We start from the raw sequence: 6,008 nt of genomic DNA on the forward strand, positions 1-6,008 counted from the left end.
CTATACTAAATAGAAAGCAAATGAAAATGACCACAATGTACTAGATAAAAAGCAAATCAAATGGCAGAGTTAAACTAGGTATAAAGCAAAGGAAATTGCTTATGCGTACAACGATTCAATGGTGAACTCATCATACTGCATTTCTTCACACAAAACAGAGTATTTAAGTAATGAAAGAGATCTAAGTGCAATTAGGTAAAGACTTGTTACTGGTTGTAGGGGCCCTCCATGAATCAGTCAACAATCTTCAATCAAAACAGTGTATAGCAAACATAAAACCAAGTCTATTACTTGCAAAACAAATCTCAACAAACTATTCTAAAAAATTACATAAATCGGCGCGCAACCAAAACACTGAGCGGCCATAGTTTTTATAACAATTCTTTGGCATAATAGTATGAGCATTTCAAGCCTAAATATATTTATTTCGATCAAACTATATCGCTAAACAATCGATTTTCTATTCGGAAAAGCAAATCAATAAGATTTCGTTGAATCTCAAATTCTGTCCCGGCAATAATCTTGTAGTTGACTTTGGGGTTGATCATGTTATCATGCGACCTTCTTGATGAATTGGTTTGAGGAAATAGGAAGGAATCCATGAGAGGACTATTCCTTATCCATCTGTATCTTTCTTCACTGAGTTGGAGCTTCTAAACCCTATGAACAATGGAGGCAGCTGCAAAAATCCGAATTAGTTGTAGAAACAAACCAATTCCATAGTCGAATGCATACTTTAACAAAGCAATAAGGTATATAGACAAACATGAAGAAGAAGACATGTAAATGATTACCTTTAACAAAACCTTGCATCTATTGCATTATTTAGATAATAAGTATAGGAAAAAGGGGAGAAATATAGGAAAAAAGGGATGTCAAGGTAAGACAATCCTTGGACTCTACATTACCCATGCTGCAGGTTTTGTATGTCCTCATACACTTCATCATTGTCAGTCACTTGTGCCTTCTAATCATCACCTCCAAGATTCACTTTCTTCTTTCTGGAAACTACTGGCATCCTTGGTTTTCTCATGAGAATTTTATATTTTAAGTTGATAATTTCTCTTTGCATTTCCCTATTTTTCTTCGTCAGATTTTTGTTCTTTTTGTACCACAAACTCAAATGAAGGATGAGATTGTCACTTTTTGCAATTTGGATCTTACTTTGTGCCTTCAATGCCTGATTCTCATTGTTGAGATATCTGTTCAATGTCTCCAACTCAAAAATATCTTGCTTTAAAATGTTTGAGGTTGAAGTTTCTTGTGGTTCATTGAACTGATTTCTCCCTTCTCTAAGACTTTGAATTGTTTCTTTAGTTTTTGTCTCTTTTCTCTCCAATGACTCTATGTCATCATAAATATCTTATTGAACAGGGTCAACACCTAGACTATGCACTGGGCTCCTTAGAGGTGAGCTGCAAGGTGGTGGTGACACTCTCGGTGATAATTTTGGTGATCCTCTTGGAGAACTTTCAGGGTTTTCAATTGGCTCATTTTCCTCGAGATCAATGTATTCCGTAGCTTTTGACACTGCCTGTTGCACTGTGCTCGACCTTGTACTCCTCCTTAGTCCTCAATTATGTAATCTCCGTGCTTTCCTTCTTTTGGTTTCTAACTTTTCTTCTTGAGGAAGGGTCATGTTTTGTGGTAAATCCTCTGTTCTTTTGCTAGCTTTCTCCCTTCTAAGATTTCGCTTTTTCATTTTCTGCAAAATATCCACTATGCATAATTCTTCTTCTAATAATTCTAGTTGAGTTTGGGGTTCCTGCTCTTTTATTACTTCAATTGTTCTCTTCCTTCCTCTGAGGGTCATGCTGTTGCTCGCTTGTTCTAGAGATCTTTCTTCAAAATGGTTTCTCACCATAAAAATTTCCCAGTTATCCCCTACACTCCGAAGATGGATCTTAACCAAGATATTTATCAAGCCATGATGATACATGGTATTTTCTATAAATTGAATTCTCTTTTGAATGTTCGTGGACATTTTCTTGAGACTATGTAAGAGATAATAAGAAAGATTCATATGGTGAACTTCAAGAAAATGCATCATTATTCTAACATGGTAAAGATACATATACCCAAACCGACCCTCACAAGTGACCAATTTTTGAAGTATAAGTAGTAAATTTCTCCATTTACTCTTATGGGTTGTACTAGGAATACCTTTCTTGAAGACAATGGTGTCTATATTTGGATTTTTCAGGAAGACCTTCCAATATTCTCCATTAATTCCCTTATTCTTCAACCATTTTTCTCCGTTCCTAGGTAATTCAGTAGCTTTTGCAATCATGGAATCTATTATGGTGATCTTAATGTCTCCTATTTCAACTTCCATTCCATCAAACGAGCATGCAATTTTTTTTGTCACTTCCTTGTGAAAACCGTCGAATTTTTCTATGAACTGCAACCATTGTTTCTTTTGCAGCAGCTCCTTGGTCTGAGGATATCCCTCCAAGAATTGCTTCCCTACTGGCTCAGATCAGACAATGACACCCATTCTGGAGGATGCTTTGCCTCAAAGACTAGTGACCTTGACAAGAGAATGGTGTTGGTAGGGTTTTTCTTAGTAGCAAAGGAATAGAGTGGCTATGATAGTTCAGATAAGTGTAAGAATAGAAGGATTATAATAAGGGTTATAAGAGTGAATCTGACTATTGGGATGCATTTAAAATGATTATTTGGTGATTACTTCAACAGATTCGGAATGAGGACGTGACATGACTTTTAAGTGGTGGATTATAATGTTTTGATAGGCGGCCATCACCCTTAAATTGTAATGATTTCATTTTTATTTTTATTTTTTGTTTTTTGTTTTTGCAACACTATGTCTTCTTAGTCATATATGCAATATATCAATCCCTATTTCTAAATCAAAGTAGCACATACATGTGATTCACTTTGCTAACCTTGTTTGTTATTTTGAGATCTCTTGCAGATACTTTGCTCTATCAATTTTCCTTCAATTCAAATCACTCAGTGTCCCTGTAGGTTTCAAAAAAAAATTATTAGGCTACAGAAACTTGTCCAAGTTCCGAAAAGTTGTTGATTTTGCACTTGAATTTTTTTTTTTTTTAATAAAGGAACTTTTTAATTTTCTTTTTGAAAAGAAAATTTGAAGTGCCAACAAAAATTGGTCTTCATGTTTATACCCTTTTTTTTTCCACTGGAAAAATCGTAATCTTTCATTGATTAGAAAAATTACATGTTGTAGATGCATTTTGCATATGCTGTATGTTCTTCCACCACACATGTGGGTAGCTGTAAATTCCATTACTGTCTATTCAAAAAGCAAAAATCATCTCGCAGGATGTTCTATATTGTCATATATACATGTTGCCACGCAGGGCTATCAGTTATAATATTTATCAGCTATGTACAAAATTGTTCAAAAAATATATGTTCATATATGTTTTTCATGGGTTGGCTGCCCTATGATACTGTGCATCTATGTATGGGCGATGGTAGTACTGATATGCATTTGTTCCTCGCTGCTCCTGTATCATCCACTCACCTCTGGGAAGTGCCGTGGCCTCCTTGGATAGTTGGTCGGCACTGTTGTTGTGTTCCCTGTAGATATGATGGCAAGTGATGTCATTAAATTGTTCCTTCAGTAATTTAATTTCATCCAATATGTTGCTGAGTGTGTGTGAGTGACAAGCAGAATTATTATTGAACCAATCAATGACAATCTTTGAATCCCCATATATGTTTATGTGCGTGCAATTGTGGCTCAATGCAAAATGTAGAAGATGACGAAGGGTGATGATCTCAGCGAAGTTGTTAGAACCAGCTCCCAAACCCAGCTTTGCTTTATAGAAGTGTTGTTCGGTTATGAAGAGGAGGAAACCCCCTCCACATCCCTGCTGTTGGGCTGCGCCATCGAAAAAAGCCCATGGGCTGTTGTGATTGATTTGTGGAGGTTCACGGGGTCTGCGAACCTTTGGCTGCGGTGGCTCAGGAGTTTCATTGAAGGCTGAAATGATTTTGGCAATTAGATGCGGCCAGTGTACCAATTTGTCCTCAAAAGTCAATCGGTTTCGGGCCAGCCAGAGGTACCAACAGGTGATGATGGGCAAGCTTTGCAGCTTTGAGTTTCTGTGCTGATGGAACCAAGACTCCCAAGTTTGATTTATGTCGACACCCTCCCAATTACCGGAATGTTGAATAGAAGAGGAAATTGATTGCCATATATGCGTCAAAACAGAGCATTGAAGGAATAAATGTGTGCACGATTCGGCTGACTGTTTACACAGGATGCACCAAGACGGTCCATAGACCGCTCGTCTCATGAGATAATCCCCAGTGGGAACAACACCCTTTAGGATACACCAAAAGAATAGCTTCTGCCTGGGGGGGGCGGTTAGTTTCCAAATGGAGTTCCACCAGAAAGATATTAAATCCAGAACCTTATGTGAAATCAGAGATAGGTAACCTGATTTAGGGGTGTAAATGCCATGCTCCGAAGGATACCAAATAAGCTCATCAGGTCCCTGCTTGATTCTAATGTGCGATTCAGATAAGGCACTGATATAAGACAGCCAATCTTGGTGCCAAAGTGGTGGAATGTTGATCTGAGATACAGTTTTCCATCGTTGTTCGAAAATGGTGGTGTGCTGTGGATCAGCAATATCTGCAATATACTTGATCCCTTGTGAGTGTAGGTGCCGGATGAGAGCTTCAGGCAATATATGTCTTCCTCCGCTTCCATTCCAAGGATCCAGTCCGATCCTGGCCTGTGTGCCATCATTGATTTTCCATACCAAGTTATCTCTGATAAGTGGTATAGCATGAAGAAGTGCTTTCCATACTGATGATATTCCTGCTTTAGGCCAGGTCGGAAGACGAATCCAATCCATTAATTGATGGGGCCAAATATATTTGTGGTATACCATATGAGTCCATAGGTTGTCTCCAGTGATTAAAGTCCATCCCATCTTTGCAGCCAGGGCCTGTGCGAAAGAAGGGAGATCTTTGAGCCCCCAGCCGCCCCATTTCTTTGGAATGGCAATCCTCTTCCATCCAATCCATGCAAATATGCGTTTCTCCTTTATCTCGTTCCATAAGTACCTATTTCAGGTTTTTTGTAGTCTGGACAGGATGCTGCGCGGGATCCAGGCTAAAGCCATCCAGAAGGCTGGGGTAGCTTCCAAGACCGATTTTATTAGAACAAGTCTACCAGCTCAAGAGAGGTATTGATGGCTCGAGATATTGAGCCTCTTCTCCAATTTAGCGACTAGCCAGATCCAGTCTGCTATTTTTGGGCTAATAGGCTTGATCCAGTACCCCAAGTATTTTAGGCCCTGATCCAGGGGGTGTATGCTGTAAGGAAATAGCTGAAGAGCCAGTTGAGATTCATGGACAGTGGTTCTGGAAAGGATAATGGATGATTTTGAATGGTTGGCCAGCATCCCAGTGGCGGAAGAGAAGAGGGTGATGATATTTGAGAAAGAACGGGAGTCCCGGGTGCTACCATCAAGGAAGATCATAACGTCATCCACAAATAGAAGGTGGGTGAGGTAACAGTCCTCCGTTATCTTGAGGCCACATATATCTCCATTTCTCTTGGCTGTGGCAATAAGGCGACTGAGGCCATCCATGACAATGAGGAAGAGTAGGGGAGACAGAGGACACCCCTGTCTGAGGCCACGTTCAGAGTGAAAGAACTGGGATGCAGATCCATTAATCAGAACACTGAAGGAGGGAGTGGTAATGCAAGCCATGATCCAAGTGATAAATCTGTGAGGGAAGCCCAAATGAATAAGGAGCATTTTGATATAGAGCCAGCTGACCCGATCAAAAGCTTTTGCTAAGTCAATTTTTAAGGTGATGGCTTTATGGTGTTTTGTCCAGATAGAGTGAAAAGCCTCATGAGCAACCCCAATAGCTTCATGAATCTGGCGATGTTCCAGGAAGGCAAATTGTTGAGGGGCTATGTGACGAGACAGTATGGGGCGGATGCGGTTTGCAATGATTTTTGAGATGATCTTGTAGAGTACATTGCAGAGAGA

Source organism: Pinus tabuliformis, chromosome 9, assembly GCF_031772625.1.
Source record: "Pinus tabuliformis cultivar Carrire ecotype Pingquan chromosome 9, CPIR1, whole genome shotgun sequence".
Taxonomy (NCBI): domain Eukaryota; kingdom Viridiplantae; phylum Streptophyta; class Pinopsida; order Pinales; family Pinaceae; genus Pinus; species Pinus tabuliformis.